The 24947-nt window shown below is 39.9% G+C and overlaps 1 protein-coding gene across 2 annotated transcripts in view; it reads left to right on the top strand.

Annotated features, from left to right (window-relative positions):
* LOC128305701 (CD63 antigen) overlaps window positions 1–24947 on the top strand; it is a 59358-nt gene that overhangs the window by 3731 nt on the left and 30680 nt on the right. For both annotated transcript variants that reach the window (XM_053043281.1, XM_053043280.1), the window contains exon 3: window positions 16716–16751. The gene's annotated coding sequence lies outside the window, so the exon portion shown is untranslated. The remainder of the gene's footprint in view (window positions 1–16715; window positions 16752–24947) is intronic.

Below are 24947 nucleotides of genomic sequence, written 5' to 3' on the forward strand. Positions count from 1 at the left end.
GTGTACAAAAGAGAAACAAAACTTTGAAAGGTTTCCGTCGAGTATTTTTTTAAACAAAGCTATGCCTTTAACATTTTCTCTATAAATGATTTAGTTGGAGTATGTGAATGCTTGTAAGGCAACATCAAACTACCGAATCTTCTTTATGATACGTTGGGGGTTTTCGAGGGTCCATGAAATTATGATGAAATTTTTGCATGTTTTCGTACCGTTTTGTTAACTTTTTTACCATTTATACAAGTGTTGTTTGTTGTAACCGTTCAAGGTGAGGATGCGTCTGCCAGTGCAGTGAGTCATTTCAAGACAGAACTTTTCCATGCGTGTGGAACTGGAGTGGAGCAACATGTGGAGCGGTAGACAAACAACAAAACAGTCATTTTCTTCGGTTACCGTCGCTTCACACCATATCGCGCCTGGGAGGGCGGTGCGTGTTTGTTGTGCGATGATACGTACATCAAAGCAGGAGCAGCTTAAAAGCGCCGGAAGGGTGGATTTGCTCCTCCGGTGTGGGATGTAACCGTAAGGGTTTGCCCCATCCGGATCGCATGCGAAGGTGTATGTGGTTTTAATTTTCTTTAATCGCTGCCGTTCCGGTTTGTTCATTTGAACGTGTTTGGAGAAAGTTTGCGAGAAACAAGCATGATATACCGTCAAAACCCCCGCATTAACCACATCCAACATTGGGATGCGAAGGAGAACGCCCACACTGGCTAAGAACCTTAAGCGATTCTTAAAGAACACGACACCAGTCTCCCGCAGTATTACAAGCTTTCGTTGAAATGTAATTGTCTTTTTGTATGGCACGATCTTGCTGATTAGTCATCTGTAGTCCGATTGAAGCCATAGCACAACTGTCAGCGGAATGTTGGAAACTAACACATCTTCCGACTGAGTGATGTGAAATCATCATTAGCACCACAGTGCAGCTCAGAAAACCAGTTGTTTCACGCTCGGCTACTCCGGCGGAAACCTTATCAGAAAAAGAAGAAACTGTAAATAAAAGAAACAAATTCTTCAGGAACGTCACGCGTTCTCTGTCAAGAAATGGAAAATCTGTAAACTGGCTGCATCGCGGCAGAAAGCGATCGCGAATTTGGTTTCGCGTGAGTGCTGATCATGCTTCTTTTTTTTCGTGATAACACTTAGTTGCAAAACAGGAAGGAGAAAAAGAGCGAAAGAGATAACAACGTATTTTAATTAGAAGGCCTTTAGAAACTCGAATCTCGAAACTTTTTTGTTGTTCTGTTTGCCTTTGTTCAAGGTTTGAAATATGCTAATCAAATTGTGGAAATATCTTCGATTGTTGAACGAATTCGTATGTGTTTCGGTTTTTGTAGGTTCAGCGATTGTGTTCCAAGATTTCAGGAGTTGATTTTAAAACACTGAGGATCAATTGCATTAAAACACTTCAGAAATAGAGCATTACTCGTAGTTAGTCACGAAACCACACTGTAACGAAGTACACTTTATTAACACATCTATTAGCAAACCATATTAAATGCCAATACTGTGACCTCTTTCAATTGGTTATGATAACGAAATTCATTCTCATTCTTCGTTCGCATCCAGCCGTCCCTGCCGTCTTGCCGATGCTTTTGGATCAATAAATATTTTGATTTATTCCCGTGTATACCGTGTGCAATTACTGATGCTTTTCTCTCTGTGCGGCTCTCGACACCGGCAGCATCCAGCTTTATTGCGATCAATTTCTATCGCTACAACACCCGGCTACGATGGGGCGTTGGAGTCATATCGAGTGCAATGCCAGGGTTGGATAATTTTATTACTACCCCAACGCACACCACCACCACCACCATCGTGCTGTCAGCGACATATAAATTCTTGAGAACTTGTACGAGTTCTTTCGCCTTTTGCCCGCTCTGTTGCGCATTCGGTAGCAGCATAATTGACACACTCTGCCCTAGAACGTCGTCTTGGAATTTAACCCACCGTGGATGATATATAGGAGAGTAGGAAATGTGTAGGGCATACCAGGGCAGGCCTTTATCAATGCACACGATTGTATGATGGGTAGTACACTTTTATGGCTACATTTTCGGCAAAGTTTCCTTTATAAAAGGTCTTACAAACGCGCTGGGTGTTCTCTTTCGCCATATCATAACATCCACAGCGGGATGAGCTCAACCAAACCGGATGCCAAGGCATGGCGAGACTTATCAAGACAGAGAAGCGGCAGAAAAATTCGTACTTTATTTTTTTCCTCCCCTTTCGTGGTCTTGAAAAAGATGCACGCATTTTTCCCCCATTGGTGACGGTCAAGAGTCACCGTGTGAAGCGGCGAAAGGAGACAAGAAGATGGGTTTTAGTTGCTGGTTCTTACGATTTCTCCGGGTCGGGGTTCAATCGATATCATCTTATGCTTGTGGAAACGTTAGATGAATCATGAAGATAGAGAGAGAGAAAGATGCTTGGCTTTCCAGCCTTTTGTCTTGTTGAATGGCTTCTCGCTTGATGGCTACTATTTGCCGGGTGTGGAGATCCGTCGTCGTGGTCGGATTAATTAAATTAAACTTCAGCGAACACTTCGACGAAATTGTGCTGTCGATGGGGAAAGTGTCATGTGTGTGAGATAGGTCGAATTTTTCCGTTTGCGTTGCCGTTGTGCTTTGTAGTTTTTTTGTTTGGTTTGTTTTGAAATATGTATGGTACACTTTGAACCCAAGCCAGAATTGAATAGCGAGAAAAGAGTGAAAGATTTTCACATATTTCAGTAAATCTATGTGTAATATTTATCGCGTTTTCAATTTAAAACCGGATTAGACACAAAGAATTTCAGGAGTTTTTACTCCGATGTTCGGGTCGATCTGGTGGTATGATTCACACGAACGGACCGGAATAAAATCCCATCCGGACCAATGCCAGGACTTTAACTATCCTGCTACATGGTAAAATAAGTCTAGTAAGCCAGATAGTTGTAGACATGACCTAGTAATGGACCGTTACGCCGAAAAAGAGAGAGAGAGACTCGGATGTTCCGAATGACTTTAAACTACTTGAGGACTTCAGTCACCTCCAGGGAGTTTCTGCCGTAGGTCTCTATTCAAGACCGTTTAATTAAATCTCCTTCAAACAAAAAACATAATATAAGCTATTTCTTTTGGATTTTATCATATCTAATGCTTTAATAATCTGCTGCATGAAATGTTTTTTTTCAGTTCTCTCACTCTTTCTATTTGCATACTTTTGTTTACCTCTAAAAATCGGATCGGTGGTTTGAATTTAGTTGGAACTTCTGGATGGTGGATTAGGTATGCTTCACTGATCAAAAATCCCCACATTGAGATCCAATTGCAACACTTCACAGTGAAAAATTGGGGCAGTTCGATTTCCAACAGCTCTCAATATTTGCATACAGTGTCCGATGAGGTGAAATGCACTCACCGATAGTCATTTATTCCTAGTTTTGGGGCTGCGAGTCCATACTGAATGACTTCTTCCAACATCCATTGCCCCACAGCAGTACCATTTTGACCCGCGTCCCAATAGCAAAGTTATCGGTTGCCAAACATGATCGATAGAATTATTTGTTCGGTAGCTCCAGTCCCTTTTTGTGTGCTAATGCTTGCTCGTTCAGTTGAGCGACGGCATTATCTGTCAGCTTCATGTGACTGTATATTGAGCACTTCATAAAGCGTGATGGTTTTTGGCGATGCTTTTGGAATTTCAACAAAGATCGAAAAGTTCACCCACTCACACCCCGGCCGCCATTGTACGAGGTTGGTTATTGATTTTTGTACAGCAAGTTGTGAGACGGCCACAGTTTCCATGGCCCCAAACGCCACGAAATATCAGCGTTCACCCGTGCTGCGGAAAAACAATGGCAGGATTTTTGGGCAAATTTCACAACTTCTCACAAAACTTTTGCACAAAACAGTAGTTTGCCCCATGCTGGGGGGAACCATTGATAATGGGTTTGGAATGGCTAAAGGTTTAAATATTTTATAATCTTGCTCGTTGCACTTTTGCAGTGCGGTGAACTGTTTTGTTTTCCTTATTTCAACTTCAACTGTTGGAGTTGCTACTGAACTTGCAGTTTTTTTTTTGAAGCCACCATTTATGGTTTCGTTATGAGAAGGAAGTGTGATGGAAATGACCCACAAAACCTTTAGGGTGACTAAATTATAGCGTGTTGATTAATACGAGGAAATTACACGTTCTCATCCTATCATTATCAATTTAACATTGATTAACATACAATAAAGCCTCGATATGGGCATGGGTCAGTTGGATTTTGGTTGCGGAGAACTGTGGATGGTTGAAGGAAAATCCGGAAAATTTGCATTCACCGCTACGATCAACGTAAAAAGATACGTCTATATAATTGCACTGTGGAAAAGCTTTCCGGTTTCGTTTCAAATCCATCATCCCATAACCATAGGATAATGGCAGGGATTGACTCTCGTGTGCGCCAGGAGTCTTAGCTTTACTCATTGCTCATTTCCTATCACTCACCGCCGTTGGTTGGATCGTTGCAGAAGCTTACCTACTGGGAAATGATAACGAGGGCACGGAGAGTTTCCCCCTCCCATTCCAAGCGTGTTCGAGGTTTTATCAAAGTTTTGCTTAATACACAGAAGGTACCGGCATACCGCAACTGTGAAATGGTTGGTATATCCTTTTTGTCGGAGCAGATGATACACACCGCCCCGCACAACTTCCGCCTTCCGCATTTGGGCTACGGAAAATCTTACGCTACGGAACAGAACGCTTTTAATGGGGCTGCGGTTGATGATGTTAAAGCTGCGGCCATTGCTGTGTGGTTTTAAGAACCGGAAGTGCAGGTAGGAACTGACTGTTCATCGCCGCGCACTACTGTTCGAAAGTGGTGGTTAGCCTTTCGGTGGTTTGATGGTGAGGTGAACGTTGATTGAGACCCTTCTTCTTTAGCCGGTTTGATTGTTGATTGCAGTGTGCAATGATTTCTTTTTTTACAAAATAATACCATCATAGTCTATTGAAGTATGAAATATATTATTTATACTGCACATATTAAACCTATAACTTTAAACTATTAATCATTCGGCAAAGAAAATTTCCGCATCAATAATAAATAATGGCGTAATATCGTGTACGAAAGCTGGCCATAACCTAACAACATGATGGCAGAATTTTATCTTGCATGCATTGGTAAAGATCATGTTGAAGGTAAATTCTTGCTTAATTCATGCTATACTGTAATCCATTCCGATGCTTTTTCGCTGCTTTCGGTAAGTTTTCCGAGGCGAAGTTAAACCCACTAATCCGGGCCTAAAGAAATGACCCCCCACGTTTCATAAATTGCTGCTCCACTTGCCGTTGATTCGCATTTTTCCGAAGCTTACTGGACGCGATTGAAGCATTTCATGTCACTGCCACATACCTCCATGGTTAGGAAGTTAAACTGTCGTCGAGACACCTACAGGCTGACGAGAGTGTGGGCATCCCGCCGATCCGATCCATCACGGTTTCGGTACCGTACTTTAGCGGGAAAACCTTAATTTAGCACCTGTTTTTCTTCCAGTAGTCTTTCACATTCTTTCTTGGACCAGTCTCTGGACCGTTAACCTCATTCACTGATAAGTATCAATCGCAGTTTTTCACAAATCAGCACTTTGGAGACTTTCCTGTTTTTTTCGTGTTTCTTTCTTGTTGATAAGAATCTCAAGGAAAAAGTTGTATTTTGTCGTTTTATAGCATCACTCTGAACATTTCGCCCAACGACATTTGCAAGGTGTAGAGGGCGTGATTTTTCTTCGTTATTTTTGTACGCAATATTTGTTTGCTTTTATTTTCTCCAAGCCATGATTTTTGTTCCTGCTTCTTGTTGACGCCTTTGTGTGCGTTTGCATTAATTCTCGCTCCCAGGCGGATTGCTGCGGACCCTAGCATTGGTTTGGTGGCAATCGTTTAAGAGGCGAATAGCGAAGCCATTCGAATAAGATGCCATGAGAGTTTTGCCATTTTTTGTTGCCATTATTTGAGAGATCGGTGCGTGTTTAAGCGATTTTCCTCCTACAATATTGTAGGGTGGAAGAGAAAAAAAAACACGATCCACGTGATGGAAACCACTCCCCGCATCGCTTATGGAAACAAGCAAAGGGAAAAGCAATAAACCGTTTCAACAACAAAAAAAAGTGGCCTGTACGAGGTGAGATTATTTCATCAGACGCTCGTTTATGCCATAAACGAGACGCGCGCGTGGGACAATGTGCTTGGAGGCAGGGAAAAAAGGGCGATAAATTTGTGACGTGTCGTATGTGTCGAAATCACGAAACCATCCTTCTTCTTCCCAATCGCAGCAGATCATGACTTATGATCGTTGACAGTGTAGGTGACGTTTTTATTCCTTTGCCTGTGCGGTGTCTTTCTTCCTTTGTTGCCTTTTTTTTGCAATCAGGGAGGAGGGCTGTGGCTTGGGAAAACATCAGTAAATCCACCGGTAACTGGCTTTGGGTGGGCTTTTGCCGTCAGAAAATGCGGATGCTTCGTTATTGTTGATGTTGGTCATGTTTTATTTTCTCTGGCACAGTCAACGGTCACCTCAAAGAGTGAGTGGTCGATTGTTGTTTTTCTCACGAGATGATTTTTTTTTGCCTTATGATGCCTTACAAACACGGGCACATAACTTAGTTTTAGTGAACATCCAACGAATCTTGCGAATGGTGGACGTAGTACTAAAGCACATTTAACTTTTCATTCATGGAATGAGATTTAATCTTGACTGCATTGAAGTAATTGTTGATAGTGATTCAAATTGTTATACTTAATGGATCTTTTGAGAAGAGTCACTCCAATCATCGGTGGCCCCTTGGAAGATTCATGAATCGCTAATGAATCTTATGAAAATTCCAAATCTTTAGCACCTTATATGATTTTTATTTCAAGAATGGAATTCAATTTATTCAGGCAATGCAATCGAAACTGGGTAGTAATTGTGTTATACAAGGTTTCGATTCATATTAGGAAATATTTGAACCATTTGGTGAATTATATTTGCAATCATATAATGGAATTGTGCAAACATGTAGGGAAATTTTGCTAAAAATTCTTTAGAGAGCAATCTGCAATTCGGTTTGCTTAAATTTCGGCAACAACATCAAAGCTAAGACAATGTTTAAGGAATAGACAATCCACAGTCACATTTTCTACTCTAGAAACTCAACCTTCGTTCGAATTAAAGGAATGAAGATTCTTTTATTCAATGCTCAATGAAAGGTAAGCAGATTCTGTACTTCTCCACAGAAACCCTTAATACAAAAAAAAACTATCACAACAGGAAAGAGCTTAAAACTAATCTGGGAAAGCTGATCATATTTTTGACAGGATTGCTCAAATTGTATTTGTGCGCCTTGCTTCTGAAGATGTTCTCCATTATCAATGATCTTTGTTTCACCTCTCCTAATCCTTTACAAAAGCATGAGCCAGAGCTGTGACGATGAAGCCCCTAGAAATTGCTACGATTTCTGTGCTATGTCTATCAAAGCATCTCATCAACATTTACATAGTAATGACACGCTGTCGTTTAACTAATTAACAATTATTTAACTTAGCTAACTTAAATAGTAAAATAATGCCAAAATTTAAGCAAATCGAAGACAATGCATCCAAAAACAGACGAAGACGATTAAAAGATTGCTCTTTAGAGCGTTTTTAACGAAATTCCCCTGTATATTTGCATATTTCTCCTTTATGATTACAAATTTCTCTTCATTGACTGAAAATATCCCCCATTGTAATTGTTATCAAATAAAGATGCTAGACACGGCTGTCGTCACGCTTTAAAGTTCTTTTTTGAGGGTGTATTACGGTGCGTGTATGTATTGATTTCACGAACCCGACTAATGCCGAGAAAGTGAGTGGTATATTTAGTTACAAAACATAACAATAGCTTCAGGTTGTGATAGTCATCCTCGGACATTCGTATTTTACCAAGCCGTATGGAAAGTCAAATGAGAATTATCCGAGGACCTGGTATTATATAAGTGGCATACAAAATTATTGTCCAATAGACAAAACAAGTGTAGTTTATTCATTGTTCCATTCGATATTGCTTAACGCTGAGAATGTCTATCAATATTCATCTGGTTCTTTGCTTGTATCGACAAAGAGACAGCCATTGTGTGAAATTAAGTTTTAATACAAGCAATTATGCTTCAGTTGAACGGCAGCAAAAGGGTCCAGTCTGTTTAATTATTAAACACCATTGCAAGAATCGAACAAACCTATTATTAACCGTCTATAAATGAATGTCTAGTTGTTGCTTCGTTCTGGTGGTGAGCGCAGTGAGTGACCCTTTTTCCGAGGGAAATTTTCCATATGGTTTCGTTTCGATAACCTTTGCATTCGTTCCATCATGTTTCGCACACCGAATCCTTCAGCACTAGGGGACAGGCAGTAGCAGTTCGTCGGTAGCATAATGGTGCAGGAAAGAAGATATTAAGCTGCTTTTCAGTTAAAATGCAAAGGGTTTCTCCGATGGTTTATTGTAGCGCTTCTCTACGCAATAGAGTACAATGCTCTCGAGTAAAAAAGGGCAATCGTTTTCAATTTACCATAGAAAAGCTAGCTGGTTGTTCGTTTTTCCACAATTTACTGACATGGAACAAAGCAATGTACTTTGCTATACAGCGTATCAATATTCAAATGTTTTTTTTTTCTCAATAATGGATGCAATGTTTGCAAATTGTTTTTCTTTTTATTATTGGTACCGAGTCGGTGACATAATTAATTTAATTGCTGTAAAGCAGCTCACTTGTGTTATTGAACACAAAGTGATATTAATATTTCACAACCCTTTATATCAACATAACAGCTTTAATTAAAAGCACCATTTTGAAGTTATGTTTCAAAGCGGGACTGTACATTTCCACCTACAGTCGATTGCCGCCATCGTTCGTTAATTAATCGCTTAGGTTCAGCAGCCTCTCATAATTCAGTACGGATGTGAATCGTGAAGGTATCGATAGTACGAAAGCGAAGCTTTGTCGGATGCAAACGACCAGGTGAACCACCACCGGCTTCATTTCGCAGAAGGGACAATCATCATGGGCGATAATTGATACAGAAATTTATACCATGCACCGTATGCTCGATCCTATTGTAGTGTGGCATATGGAAGACATAGTGCAAGTCGCCATAACATGTGAGAAGCAAAGCACGTGCTACATCATCATCATGCCTGTTTTACGTAAGAGCAAAGCACGCAGCTGGTGCTATTTTCCGATGTATTTGAAAAGCTCAATATCAGCGCAATATTGTCATCTCAAGTTATTGTATTGTTACTGAACGATATTTCCATGTTATCATGTTCGCAGTTATAATGGAAAAGTTGAGTTCAATATGAAAACGAAAAATTAGCTTGAATTGCAATCAATATGGTGACCCCGTACACGCTGGAGGTTAGTATGGAGGGTCATTTAATTAGCATGTCATGTTTGTTCTAGTCCATCCTTTACTATTACTTACTCTATAATTATCGTTTTGCGGGAAATGTTGCCTAGCACATGCTCGAATAATTATAAATTGGCTGAAATTATGTTTAAAGCAATCGTTTTATATTTCAGCGATAAATAATTGACCGTTCCATACCATTGAGAGCTGTTGGTAAAGTTGTTCACTTCGATGATTTATTTAGTGTGAATATGGTATGAAACAAGCTTATCGAATTTTAATTATGTAATGAGCTTTAATCAATGCTAAATCGAATGAACTGAGTCAGCAACAGGACACAACGAAGCTATCATTAATTCCAATCAAACTCTGCGAAATCATTGGACAATAATAATAATTTCAATTCAACTTCAACTTCAACTTTTCAACTGCGAGAGTACTCCAGAAATACTTTGACGACTCCCCTCGCTGAGGTCTAAATTTCCGTACCGGTTTTCGTGGTGGTTCGTACTTGCGAATATATTATTGAAGTGGTTTTGTAGGAGGAAAAAATCGATATTCATCAGAAAAGTATCTTCATCAACTCTCTCAACCCACACGAAGAATGTGAAGTCGGTAAAGGTCGTCAGCATACATTGTTCCGTCCCTCGGTTTGTTGTTGTGATGATGATGATGCGCTGTGAGAAAAGCGGAAACTGTTGCCGAAATTTAGATACCGATGTGTGCCGCTTGAGCACTTGCTGAGGGGTTCCATGGAATGGTTCACGTGTTTCTGTGGTCGTACTAAAAATGAATGCGTTTTGGCGTGTTGTTTTTTTTGTGTTTCATTTACCATTTTGTAAAAACGTGCCTGAATATGAAAGAAAAATCACGTTCCCCTCATAATCATTGTTTTAGAGTGATAAAAATGCGATTCACCACCAACGAGGACCGATGTGGTGGTTTTTCGCATAGTACGGCTGACAGCTTCCGAAGAAAAAACCGGGACAGCGTTAGTATATGAACGCAGAAACATTAAAAACAGAAAGCGTAAAATTCAACAGTGAATTGCAGACATTGTGTGTGTGTGTGTCGTTGGGTTCCTTTTTTTTAGAATACCTCTCATTCGCGTACACTGATGACAAGTGTATATGGACCGATGTTATCTGCCATGACCCCCTTCATCCGCAGCAGCCCGATGATGCTGGCAGACGGTGGTAAACCTTATGCTGGAAGCAGAAATTAGACCGTAATTCTATGCTGCACGTCACAGCGTGCAACTCTCGGGTCGAGGGTTGCATGTTAGCGACCCGATTCTGTACCACTTGAAGGTAGTAAAAGAAGAGTGGTCGCTTTGTGTACCACGCTGCCAGCTTTTTACATCCACTCCGTTTCAAGCGGTTGCAGTGAACGAACGTTTTGCCGAAAGTGATTGGAATGGAGAGTTGAAATATGGCAAAAAAAGACGAAAGCAAAACGCTACAGTCACACAGTGCATACGCGATTTTATTGCGTTTGCACCGACACACTAGCGATTAATGGGGGTTTTATGATCATTCCACATAAAAGCGCCAATCAGACTGCCGCTGAGATCGTCTGGAATATTTGTGAAAAGAAGGTTATGCATGCAAATTCAGGGTTTTTGTTTTAAAAATACATTGCTTGCAATGTTGTGATTAAAGGTTGGTTGAGGAAAGGGGCTTTTTTCCCTCAATTTCATAGAATAGTGATCCCCATCCCGTTTTCCAATCATTACAGATCGGGTTCTGAAGGATTCTCGTGTAAATTCTTCTTTTGGACCCTAATCGCGGAACATTCGATCGTGATCGTGATATTCGGATTGTGCACTCGATCCAGACGATCCTACATTTAAGATTCTTCCTGGATTGCTCCGCTGTAGAATCGAATCCCAATCAAAAACCTGATCTAGACGAATTCGAATTCTTGTATTGGATCTTAATTCAGAATCTGTACTCGGAATCCAGACGATCCTGAATTTAAAATGGAATCCGGAATGCTCCGATTAAGTTTCGATTACTAAAAGTTGATCAGGATCTCATTACACTTTCAGTAGACGTCCGTCCGTACTTGGCAGTGGAATATTAAAATGGGATATTGAAAAAAGTGTAGAGAAGTTTAGTGATATTTTCTTCTTTACAGTGTTTGGCAATAGATAGGATATGGCGTGCCTAACTTACTGATTCGTCCAAGCGAATAAGAAAAGGCGTGCCATTGATAGTGAAACGCAGTACGGTATCGCAAGAACTAGATATGGAATCGCGTGCACAATTTAGTGAAGGCCAATTCTGCCTAGGCTGTTTACGTATATGCGGATTCAAGAGTTGAGATTCAATTTACAAAATTTGATTGCTACTTTTATTGCTACTTTTCATTTTTGTGTTTTGTTCTAATTTTATTTTCCTTCTATTGTCATTCCTGTTTCTTCACAGTTGCACTTTGTGTTGGGCGTTGAATGGTGGAATATTTATTCTGCAACACTACTCTCTTTTCATTACACGCAAATTCATCTTAAAGCATGCAGCACCCGGGTTTGTGTAACCGACCGGAAGTGAATGTTGTTCATTTATTTGGTTTGTTTTTGTATTACAGCTACCGACTCTTTTCATCGCCGTGTTTGTTGATGGCAACCAGTGCGCTTTCCGTTGTTTTACGCTCGAAAAAATAAGCAACTGGGCAAGGCATATTTTCATCCAATTTCTGCCTACTGCAGGGTGCAATTGCACTACGCCCGTACAAAACTTTCCCAATTTCGTTGAGAGGGGTTTTTTTGTTGTTGTTGTTTTGGTTTTGTTTCTACGGTGAGCACTCCTCTGTCCATCCGGTAGTGAAGGATTTGGACGGAAGTGGACTATTCTGGAAGCTATGCGGATGCTTCATCTGCCTGTTGTAGTTTGGGGTTTGGTGCGAGTGCTTCGCAGGCAGAAAATGGAGAAATTGCATGTTTTTTTATTGGGTTGAAACCCCCCCCCCCCCCCCCCCCCCCCCCGATGCGGTGAGTTTTGATGGGTTTTAGCGAGTTTTTGGCAGACTCTTTAACCGAGAAGAGAAGAGTTGGATAGTGGATAAATAATTTCAATTTTCACCCAGATATGCTTTAATTTCATTTTTCGTAGAATTCCCTTTTTTATGACAAATATTTAAGTTGTATTTGACTCCAGTTGTAGTCGAATACAATTTCGAACTTAATAATTGTTTGTTTCGGAAGCCGGTTTGTTATTATTATTATTATATTATTATTAATTTCATTTATTTGATTCTCCAGAACAATGCACATTGCACGAACATTATGGTTCGTTTACAGTAGTTAGGGTTTCGTTTCTCAAAACATCCCACGATAAGAATGAAAATGATATAAAAATCTCCCCGGTCAACATCTGCTTTCCGTCGCTAATGTCATCATAATCTGTTATTAATTTTAAAGTTTGCCTGTCGTTAGTGTGCAAAGTAAAAATTCTTCCCCCCTCAAACAGGTTTCGGACACAGATGTTCGGAGTTAATTGAAATGAGTGTTGCTCGTCGCGCACACACATGCAGGTGAATTGGTGTATGGCGGTGTCTGTCATTTCCCGTTGTGTACTTAATCAGCGTTTCCATTATCTTTCCAACGCCTGGCAAATGGCTTCCGGGGCCATGTATTCCGTTTTTATTTCGCTGGGTTTCAGGACGGGGAGAGGTCAGTGTCGAGTGTGATCCATTAATTGCTGGGGTTTGTGTGTGCGCGCGTGCGATGGTCATCGGGTAGCATTCAAACAAACCATTACCAACCATTTATAGTGACGCATTTAGGCACGAGGCGAAGGTATCATTTCGAATTTTGTCTGAGTAAAACACACTGCACCACGTACCGTCATGCAAAGTATCGTTCGATGGTGTGTTCATTTGCCCGGTCTAATGCCTTTGGATGCAGGAAGTTTGCCTGGGACAATTGTGTGTGGCATAAAGTATGGAACAATTTCCCAACAAAAAAGAAGAAAGGAAAAAGAGAACCATACGAGGTTACGCACCCGCACATTCGTGTTCGGTACGTGACATGTGTTTGGAAAATGGTTTTGAACGCAGGTGCCATTAATGTTGGTCTGCTTTGCAGTGCTCTCCCAATCACTGCTCAATTCGAAGCATTTTTTGCGTGTGTTTACTAGAGGCAATGTGTGAAATGGTAAAAATGGTTCAGGGTAATATTCTTTACGCGCCTTTCGGAGCGTGTTTAAAGTGTGAATTATCAAACTTTAATTTATTAAAGGTATTTACCTAGTATCCTTGTAGGTATTAAAGGTATTATTAGCTCGAATACAACCTAACTGATGAGTACTAAACTTATTTTTAAACCCTTTTTAAGTGTTTTTTAAAAAGAATTTTCCAATTACAACAATGAAATAAATAACACCGCCCTGCAACGGATGTCAATGTTCAGATCTCACCCAACGGAACTTGATACGAAAGTTTGAATTATGGAAATAAAATGGAAACACTCATCAAATATGCTAAACTCCCATCTCCATAAGTCTTGCTTCTCCGCTAGTCGGGGTGACATTTAAAGGAGATTTGCGTACGGTGCACTTTTTCCACTTTTGCAAAATGTCACGCAAACTGTAACCATCTTCATCCTTTTTACATTGTTTCGTGATTGAAAGTTATCGGAAGGGGTGGGGGGAGGGTCACTACATTGTGTCCAACGGGAAAATATTTCGCACGGACATTTTCCCGGGCGAGAGCTTTCGGGTTATTGAACTGCACAAGACAAGCTGACGGGGGTTTCGTTTCGCTTTTTCCCCAGCCATGAAGAAACAATTAATTCCCTTTCCCTGTGGCATCCTGCGCACATCCCACACCCGCACCCCACGAGCATATCCCTTTTTTTCTGTTCCGTCCTAAACGTTGCATTGTGTTTCGAACTCGATGACGCCGCGCCGTACAAAGTGTCTTTCGTCTTGTGGCTGCGAGACGCGTTCGATTGTTGTTGTTTCCGCGTAATTTCTAACTTTAATGATGGCAATTTATTCCCGTGGCAGTGTTGTTCCCCCTTCGAACGGGTACTTTGCGTGATTGGTTGGGGGTTGGTTTGTAGACTGGGGTTTACATTTTATTTGGTCACGCACCACCACCTACTCTTTGTGCAGTAATGTTCGTTTACTCGCCTAATTGAAGGAGCAATTGTGCCAGAATATCGCACTTAAATTGACATCATACGGCTCTTGTACGGTGAAGAAGTTTTTTTTAAAGCTTATCTCTATTGTGTCAATTACACGGTATCAAATTACCCACCGCAAGCGTTTCCTTAAAAACCGAACGGAACTTCCCGTCTTAGCGGCCACCTTGTTAGATGAGTTTATACAGAGGTGCGCCACCCAACAATTGTCTGCGTAATTTGTTTATGCATATTTCATTCGATTAATTTCCAACCCGCTTGTTGTGCACCACCATACCCACCGGAACATTATTTTGTCCATTGTTTAGATTATCCGAATTGCTCTTTTCCTCCTGAGATTATACGCACATTTTATGTATTTGTTTCCCCCTTGCCTGTGCTGTGAGGGATCCCTTACCAAGCAAGCAACAGGCAAGGAATCTAATCACCAATGCAGCACAATCATCGTAACGTAATCAGTAACATCATAACCATCAAACCGAGAGAGAGAGGGAACGAGGGATATCATCATTTACGCGGTGACTTGGGGCTCACAATCTGAGGACCGAGGACACAATCCCGGCCCACCGTCTAACCGAACGGATCGATTCGAATGAGTTTTTCTGCTGCCACACCATAATTATGTCTCTTCGGGGAGGAGACTTCACTGCGTTAGCATCAGTGTACTTTCGGACAGTGGCGTAATTTAGCCATAGCGTCCCCCCTACAGCCGTACGAACGTCCGAGACAAAAGGTGCCCAGCTTTAGATAAGAACGGTAAACATCACTAATCTGAGTAATGTAATGATTTTTATTCTTCTGTCTAACATTGTCGCTGTGTTTTTGTCTTTGCATTGTTGCAAGATAATTACAGCTTTTAAATGCAAGCTTTCGTGGGTTGGTAATGATAAATGACACTTTGTTTGTAAATTTCTTCACAAATTGTTTTTCCTCACTTTCAAGTTACAACAACCCTTCCCGGCGGGGAAGGTATCTTATTCTGGGTGGTTCATCTTGATAAGAAAGTTTATTAATTAGAATAAATCGAGATTGTTTCACGACGACGACGACGGCGAGGTTTTAAAAACAAATGATGTCAAATGGGATGACATGTCACGTCATTATTATTGCCCTTTTGGTGTTAGAACTGCCCCAAAAACTGTGCTCCATCACTTCCAGCATGTTCCGGATGATTGAAAGGATTCTCCAAAAGTTTCAAAATTTCTTACGGTTTAAGAATTTTTAACACCAATGATGTCGGATCAAAAAACACACATTTTCTTGGGAAATAATATTTTGACGCTTTGAACAGATGCTAATAAATTGCGCCACAAGAAAACCCCTTTCTTTTCCAGCACTTGTCGCACAAAATGGGCAATGAAGCCACCCACTCTAGACAACTTTCTTAAGCGTCTGCAGTGGTTCGTTGCGGCTGAGGAGGAGACGAGTGCTTTTTGCTAGCGCATGCATTGTCACATAAGCGTGTGTGCGAACGGAATGATAACGATCGTGGAGAAAGGAATTTTTCCCGCCAGCTAGGATATTTTTGGGAACATTTTCGCATCCTGTCCTCGTTATACCAATTTATGGTTCGTCTACATATTTTCTCGTTAAAAGTAGTCTCCAGCAAGCAACTGGAAGGTGGCAATTGGGAAGCTGGTGCATAAAATGCGCTTGGCCCATAAATTTCTTCTCCCATTAGCGTCAGTAAATGGGTTAAAATGGGTATGCTTCCTGTTGCTTTTTTTGTTGCTATTTGCTGTTTGCTATCAACTGCAAGATCCTCTGATTCTACCGTTTCCATTGTACATGTATGCACTTAAATAGTTGATGAATAAATTTTTATCTCTTTGTGGTGGTATCTTTCATGCCTCCTCGTGAATTCTTATCCAGTTTGGACGAAAGGGATTCCATCGATCGCTTTCCTTTTCTCGTGCAACTAGCTTGTTAATGACTCTTTCGGAAGTCATTAAGTCGTGCTCATGAAAATGACTTATGAGAATGCAGTTAGGGTGCATTGAGAGATTATGTTTGTATTAAATACTGCAGGGGTTTGCGTTATTGGCCAGCTAAATATAAAGTATTTTACTAAAGCATTTATATGCTAGTCTTGTAAACCATTATGTATGACAACTACTGTGGTTGTCAAAACAAGGTTCAATATTACAATATCTCACCAACAATTTTGTTCTACTTTCAGGATACTGATATTCATAAAAGGATCTCTTATTTATTGGTAAGTATTTTCAACTGCTCAGTGATGATAGACCAATCAATGCGCGTCTCATTATGTTTCTCGCGCTTTCTGCAAAGCTTTTGTATGATGTTGTCGGATAATTTACTTTCCCTAAAATCCTTCGAACATTAACTTCTGTTTCTCGCTTCCACTGTGGCCAGAACTGTAAAACGATGAAATTCTGTAGAATTAATTTAAATTTTCGTTGTCATCGTCTCGTCAGAAGAGGATCCGACTAGCTGTTTTGAGCGTGTCTCGGCAAGAGATGCTATTTCTAACCATTTCGTTTTAGAAACCTACGACAACAGCTGTTTCCGCGTCGGTTTTGGCAAAAAAGGAGGAGAATAATTTTAATTTGCGCAGTCAAATCTTCATCGGTGATATCCCGGATGCTGGGGGAACTTTCTGTTGAACATCCGCTTGTGCATTTGGAAGAAAATTGGAGTTAAACTACTCAGTGTAGGACGGTGTAAGGTAACGTCAGAAGGAACAACTTTTCATCGCAAATAGGTCATTAATGGCGCGTATTTAGCAGAAGATGCAAAGCTTTAAGAGGGTGTTACAGTTCCTTGAAAAAGGTCTTCAGAATGTTATGTTTCTGGGATCTTCGTTTACAGCCATATCATTGCCGTTTTAATAGCATGCTTTATGATACTATTAACCTGGAAAGAAACAGGGAATAACCTGCTGAAGATTTAGAATGATATTTTTGTTTTATCAAGCAATGTTTAGAAAATAATTTAATTAAGTGCTTTATTTTTTCTAAGATGTCTACAACGCTGCTAGGTGTTTGCAGGACAGAAGAATATTTTGTTGTGGAAATGGAAGTTCATTGGCAGACGAGTTTTCATAGGATTTCGTTCTGGTTCGTTAAGGATAATACCAGTGCCTAAAAACCTACTAAACGCCCTAAGGTTTCACAAAATAGACGCGAAAAAATTCTATCACTATGCTGATTGTGTTGCAGCGTTGTATTCCGCAGCAAATTACCATGTCGGATGACGACAACGGAAGAAAGTAAATGTTTTGACAATTTTCCCATCATGCGCGACAGTTTATGAAGGAGTCGAAAAAAAGTTTCAGCGAGTACAGAATTAGATAAACCACGTTCTCGTGTGGTTTGGCAGCTGGCATAGCGTACAATGTGGAAAATGGCGTGGGAAACATAATTTAAGAATTACAACGTCTATTAAAACAGCCGCAAGTAACTGTGCCTGCCCGGCAGCTCTCGCTCGTTAGGCGACGTTTTCGAATCGTGTGTAACCAATGTTCGCGCCAATTCTGGTGTATGTTAGAATAGAATTGACACGTCGGCTCGCAGTGAACCTCTGAACTTCCGTGTCTCGTGGGATAAAGCGGTTTTCGTTGTGAGGAGCAGAAAGAAAAGTTTTTTTTAACACCTTTCCGTGTGGTTGCTTTCGCCATATATTTTCAGTACAATAATGTAAGATAAACTTGTCGATATCATAACCATTCACAAGCAAAAAAACTCCATTTTGGTTAAAAACGCGGTAGATGAGGTTTATTCTTTATGTCGCTGCAAAAGAATAAATACCGTACAGGATGACTTATCCGTAAATCATGACGGAACGCTCATATATGTGTCTCGCAAACATGACAAACGTGTAGTAACCCCCCTAACGTTAGTGTACGCTGGGTATAGAATACAAAAATTTATGGCAAAGTTTATGGGTAATTTGATAGTAGCAATGATTGTCGGTACATAATGTTGCTAAATGAGCGCTCGTGTAGCTATTTATTGCAATTTTATTGACCATTTTGCCTGCTGACAGCATCGTCATTTACCATCGATCGCATAACTTTGTTACTTCAACCATTAACGACGCCGCCAGTTCCTTTTGGTAGAATGTATTTAATATAATCCTGCTCTTGTTAATGTTTATTATAACGGGGAATTGATTAAACATGAAATTAAAGCAACTAACCAAGCGTGGTAACATTCTGTTAGAGTGTAAAGAGGAAAACAGAGTATAATAATGATTAACATAATGGTCTGGAACTACTCCAACAGACTGAAGTTAGAAATTATATAATTTGTTCAATGTCTTTCAATGTCGACTGATACTACAAAGGATGATAATAATTAGTAAACGAAAACTATTTTCAAGTTTTTCCATAGTTTTCCAAGAAGCTCTACTTGGCAGATTCATTATAACGAAACCTTAATAAGATTATTGGTTGAAATTCGACGACAATTATTTTCGTAATTATAAAACTCATCAAAGAGATTCCTGCCAGAAGCGAACACGAACAGTTGCGTTATACAAGCTGGTTGCTTCGTTACAATAAATTATCCTTAATTAGATAATGGCAACACTTTGCACGTTCCATGTTTCTGCGTCCAGCCTCCAGCGCGTTACGACGATCATGTTCGACCGGTGGGTAGTGCTGTTTGTGCATGGGGGTAAAGTCTTGGCGATAAGTTTCATTCCCGGAATGAAAAATACAGTTTCCATTCTGTCAGCTTCCGAGTGGTTGGCAGCAAAATTTCGGAAATTTGCTGTAAACCCGGGGAACAGCATGCAAGTGGCCGTACCGTGGCAACCAGAAAACCGATACTCTGGACAGGCGGAGTGACACACTGACATAAAGTGTGCTGATCCAGCTGTTTGGCTCGTCGAAACTTGGCGTGTCCAAGTGATGGGTGGTTGAACACGATAAAGACGCGCAAGGGAAAAGTATTGGTGGTTTTTTTTTTACTTATTTCGTAGGCTTTATTCAAATACTATCATGTTTCATTGCTGGTAGTATTTGGTCAGCTATCAGCACGTGTTTCCTTCCAGTCTGTGCTTTGCTTTGTAATGTGACGAAAATGGAGTATATTCGGTATCGAATGGAAAACATGGCAATATATATTCTATTGTCACATTCTATTTTATTGAATTTAATCATTGTTTGATGAATGAGAGTTCTGTTAATTTGTATGTATTTGGACGTGTTGTTTATATATTTTAATTATTGTTTTATTCTAACCACAGTTTTGGTCACCAAACAACCATTCATCAACCGAACGTTTGTTTGTTCCGGTAACCGGATGTTTCAACGGCGCGCAAACGGTGTCGTAGCGGTTATTTAATTTTTCGCAAATTATTACAGAAAATTCAGTTATCATTCAGGATATTTGAACGGAAGTTTTCCCTTCCGCTCGATTAAAGCAACAAAATTGAACATTTCTTGTAACTCCGCTGAATTGATTGACGCCAAGGAAATCTCGTCTGAAGGAAGATGAATTAGGTTTAAGGGGTTTTACATTTTAGTTTGCCCTTTTAATATATAATTTAATTATTTCTGAATCATTTCACCAAATGGAAAAAAAACTAAACTAAAACAACTTGGGCACGCTTCACATCAAGAATGAAACAAAATTCGTTAAATGTGAAATTGTTGTTAGGTTACGTGCGTATCGTTTGCATTATGCATTTTATTTTAGCACTTTCTTTCGTTCTCATGGCAAGATTTGTCACTCCGACCGGAGTGTTTTGAAAACACGAAGAAATGCAGGACGTCTTGAAAAATGGCTCGTCTTTTGTGGCTTAAACATTCTTGCACGCATTATGCCAAAGTGCTCAGCTGTACATGGCTGGTAGGTGTAGTGTAGCTCTCTTTCTTTATGCACCTTCCAATGGGAGCATTTTGTAACATCATCTGTCGCTTAGTGTACGTTTTTTTTGCATCCTTCCATCATGCGAATGTTTTCCGTAGTGCAGATAAGAACTAAACCCCCTCGGACGCACACGGATTTCGTGAGGTGACGCTCATCTGTGTCATGTTGACAGACGGGTTGCTTCCCCTCTTCAAACAATGTACGTCATCGTGCCCTTTTGGTGCACTTGGTTGGCACGGTTTCAGACGTGTTGATGAGTAGTGTGCGTTGGGTTCTTCCAGTGTGCATATTTGATTTCATTTGCATAGCGATAAAAGCAACTTAAAAGGGGCTTTTTTTCCGTGCAGGTACCTCCGGTAGGATAGGATGTTGTGGAAAGCTGAGTTTTTTGCTATTTTCATTTCGTTTGGGAATTACAGGAGTATATTTAGTTTGCTTTAAAGTTTATAATAGGATATAAAATCTTGATGTTACTGGTTGTATTGAAACAAAAAAATATCTCAAGCAATATCAGACATATCTAACGCCTTTATATACCCCAAAAAAAAAATCCAATACAATTCAAACACAATCAATGTTATAATAATCGTACTTGTCTGCATCTATGTCTATTTTACAATCCACTCGTTCTATGTACAACTTCCACAGGGACCATTTTATTCCAATTCCCAGTGAATCACAAAATTTGTTGCATCCTATTGTGATCTTTTATGGTATTTGCTTTACTACAACGAAAGTAAAAAGGCAAAGACAAATTGGGAGCAAACCTTAGCCGTTTTGCGATAGTCATAGTTACGAGAGCAATCGTTATCGAACCAGTTTCAAAATTGGATACTTCTACTTTTGGCGATGTGGCAGAAAACGACGCACCGTACACGAGACAGTTGAAAGGATTCTCCCTACGTGCACTGTTGCCATCAACAACCACCCATTCGCGGTTCGCTTCTGTAAAGCGGAACGCATTTCTAAGAAGATTTCCTTTTGCATACGCAGGCTTTCTTACATTGTAGTACATAGTAAAGTAGGTGTACGGTAAGCTTCGTAGTTGTACAATGTAGAACGTTCGTGTTTTGATACTCGGTCAGCTCACGTATCAGCTAAGGTTTTGCAAAAAGTATCTCCCTCAAACAAGATAAAAGTATTCCGCATGCGAAGATTCTACCTTCCAGTGATATGCCTCCCATTCGGGCAAATCTTTTTGTCGGATAAACACACAACACTCGAAAAGTAATATCGTTTATACCTAGTGGGCTTCAATTTCGTTTGGTCTCCACTCTCGGAAAATGTTGATACTTAGGTCGAAAAGGGTGTACCCCGTTACGATGCGTTTCTTTGAGAAGTTTCTTATCGTGGCTCAAATGAATCGGAAAGTTACTCTGCGAGAAATATAACCGTTTGGTCCGGGGCTCGTAAATCCTTCCCAGAATTGCAGTGATGAGGGTCATTAAGAAGAGCTCGTTTTAACTTTAGAACCTAAGGTATTGCTTATCACAAACATGATACAGAATACTGCACGATGTTTTGCACAAATATCAAGATAAAGCGTGGTCCCTGTTTGTATAAATCATGTTCGGTGTGTCCTAAAATGTGTTTGTGTAGTTGGTTAAAATATAACAACTTCATCGTAAGGCTGCTGGTAAAATGTACGATTTATTGTTCGAAACACAAATGTTTGCCCTTGAACGGTGGGTAATCATTGCTTCGCCTACACTGTCAATTTTCATTTCCCATCATCATCGAAAGTTTCGCTCAATTTTTGTTCCCTGGCGGGAACATTAAAATAGATTGATACACAGTAAGCGAAGATTGCCGAATTTTATGACTGACAGCGGACGAAAATTGAATCATGAAAGTAATGGAAATTTAACGCCGTTTGCCAGTTTAGAGTTTCAATATGGATTTTTTTTTTTGCAATATCATTTTAGTTGCTGCAAGTTTTCTGTTACTGTATTTTAAGCTTATGGAACAAAATAGGAAAGAAATGCTGTATTCATCTCATCAAATATTGAACAAAAGGACAAAACGGTTCTCAATACGAAATGAACGAATTGATAGCAATGGCTTATTTGCACAGGAAAAACACACATTTACATTCAAATTAGTGTCGTTCAAATGTGTTCAAATTTTCCTCGAGCGATTCGTTCAAAAGAAACGAACTTAATACCGTGCAAAGCAGGATTCGCTTATCGCTGCCTCAAGGGAAATTGGAATGCAAAATCTATCGATGGTGAAAATGAATTTCTAGTTGAATGAGCCGCAAATACATTGTTTAATTAGTTTTACTGGTTCACTCGAGTGTATGCGCACAACCACGAGCAAGGAATTTCGATGCATGAAATGTATTGGTTGATTGATCTTCAAGTCTATCATAGAAGCAATATAGTTTCATTAATTATAACAAACATTTTTGTTTCCGTGGTACATTTTCCGGCCACCGTTTAGACAATTTTTTTATTTGAGAATACGATAAATTGCATTAGTTAGATGGTTTCAATTGGTGATATGATACAGTGCTTTTAAATTGCATTGAGGCAAGTTTGCAACAGGGACAAACGGTATTATTTAAAGCTTCTTTATTTCTTTTAACACCAGAGTACCAACCCATCTATCTGTTTACAGACATTTTTGGACGTTACAAGAACAAGATAAGGTTTGTTTGAAAGTTCACACACTTTATCTTCTTCGTTCGATGTGCACTTGTTGTTGATGGAGCATGTTTTATTAGCATGTTTACACAAGTGGTCGTTCAATCTCGTTTGATGGCCAGAGTTCTTAGAAAATGGATTGATGAAGCCAGTGTAGATGAAGAATGTGTGGCCTTAAGTAATGCTATCAAAATTAAAGTACGCTTCTGTGGTCACTGCAGTAGCAGCCGATGAATCTGGCGAGGATAGGCAAAAGCGTACCATCACAAATCCCAGCAAGAGTGCTCATAAACGCAAACTGTTTTGTTTAAGCATTTTTTATTTGTTGGCTTTGGTTTACTCTAGGGGCTCTTAGTACGGTTGGGTGAAGATTATTTAATCCGGAACATAATCTGGGTTTATTGGTCAAATATGTGGTGCGATCGTTCGGCGCTTGGAAATATTGAAGTGTAACGTCAGCCCTGTAAAGCATGGTTAGTAATTTCAGGCTAAAAATAAACTTTCAGTGGAAATTATTTAAACAACGTACAGTGCAACGCCATACTGAAATGTTGAAGAAATTTATTATAAGAGAGTAGTATTTTATAAAATTGGTTATTTCTTTGAAAATCGCTGTAATATAATTAATTAATCAAGCTCACTTCTCAGTGTTGGCTTTTCAATTACAATTAACTACCTGCCAAACTGATACGTTCGGTTAATTTGGATTCTACCCCATGGGAATATTTGTTGAGCCTAATCAATTAATTCAGAGAAACTCTGCTGGTGTGCAGCTACAAACAACTTCAAATCGCTACGAGAGGCATACGCATGGCAGAAAAGTTTTATCCTGCAGAGGAAGAAAAAAAACCTCAAAAGCAGGCTGTGTATTTTATTTTTTGCTATATTACCATCTGTTCTGTTCCGATATCATCCTGATTTAATTAAGAGCTCACCCCGGTGTGCTCCTTAGCCGACAGTAAAATTGAGAAAAAGTTCAACATCAGCTCACACACAGATGCGTTCCCATTCCCGTTGAATCTTTTACGTACCGTCGTTCCAAATGGTCAGATGATGATTATGATGGACACGAGGATATGCTGATGGTAGCCCTCAAAATGTCCCACAATACCACCGAAAATGTGTTGCTGTGCTCGTGCAGTTTGTTCTTCCGTCCGGTCGGATGTTAACATTTGCACCGTCACATTGGTTTTGACACAACTACGTGGGGAAAAGTCACGAATTTTTATTATGAATAACCCTTAAAGGGGTTGGGATAATATAGTTTGAATTTTTGTAGATTATGGTAAAATGAGTTTCCCAATTTCATTACTTATTTCGTTAAATTTTTTTTTTCATACTTAGATAAGTTCAACCTTGTCGAGTTAATGCTGTGCAATTTTATGAAAGTGAACAAATTTCCTTTGTTCTCCTGAAAGGTTTTCCTTCCTGTTGCTGGGGATTTTTTTCTCTCTCAACACTGTCCTTTCGTATTGCCTGAAGCTCAAAAGACTCAACACTGAATTGGAAGACGGACGAATTGATACACGATGTTCATTTATTTTATCAACCGAATCCAGCTGGGACAGGCAAGTGAATGGCTGGCACCGAAAAAAAGAAAGAATGATGGAACAAATGAAACACCAGCGCTTTTCCATAACCAGGAAGACTGTAAATGTGGTTAGGCTCGTTTATTTTATTTTTTCTCTTGTGTGGTGCCTGAAAATTCCGTTTTGATATCATGAAGCAAGAAGAAAACTCTATCACTGTAGGAACTATTCTCAAAATTCCATCGTGTATTGTGAGGAAATTTTTCCAAGCATACGATACAAATGAAGGAACGTAAACCATTAGACTTTCGCAAACTTGGAGGGAAATCGATTGGTCCCTGTACACAACCCTGTCACCCCACGAAATCGCTCACAGAACGGCGTGAAATAGATCACG

The sequence above is a fragment of the Anopheles moucheti genome, chromosome 3 (assembly GCF_943734755.1).
Source record: "Anopheles moucheti chromosome 3, idAnoMoucSN_F20_07, whole genome shotgun sequence".
Lineage (NCBI taxonomy): Eukaryota > Metazoa > Arthropoda > Insecta > Diptera > Culicidae > Anopheles > Anopheles moucheti.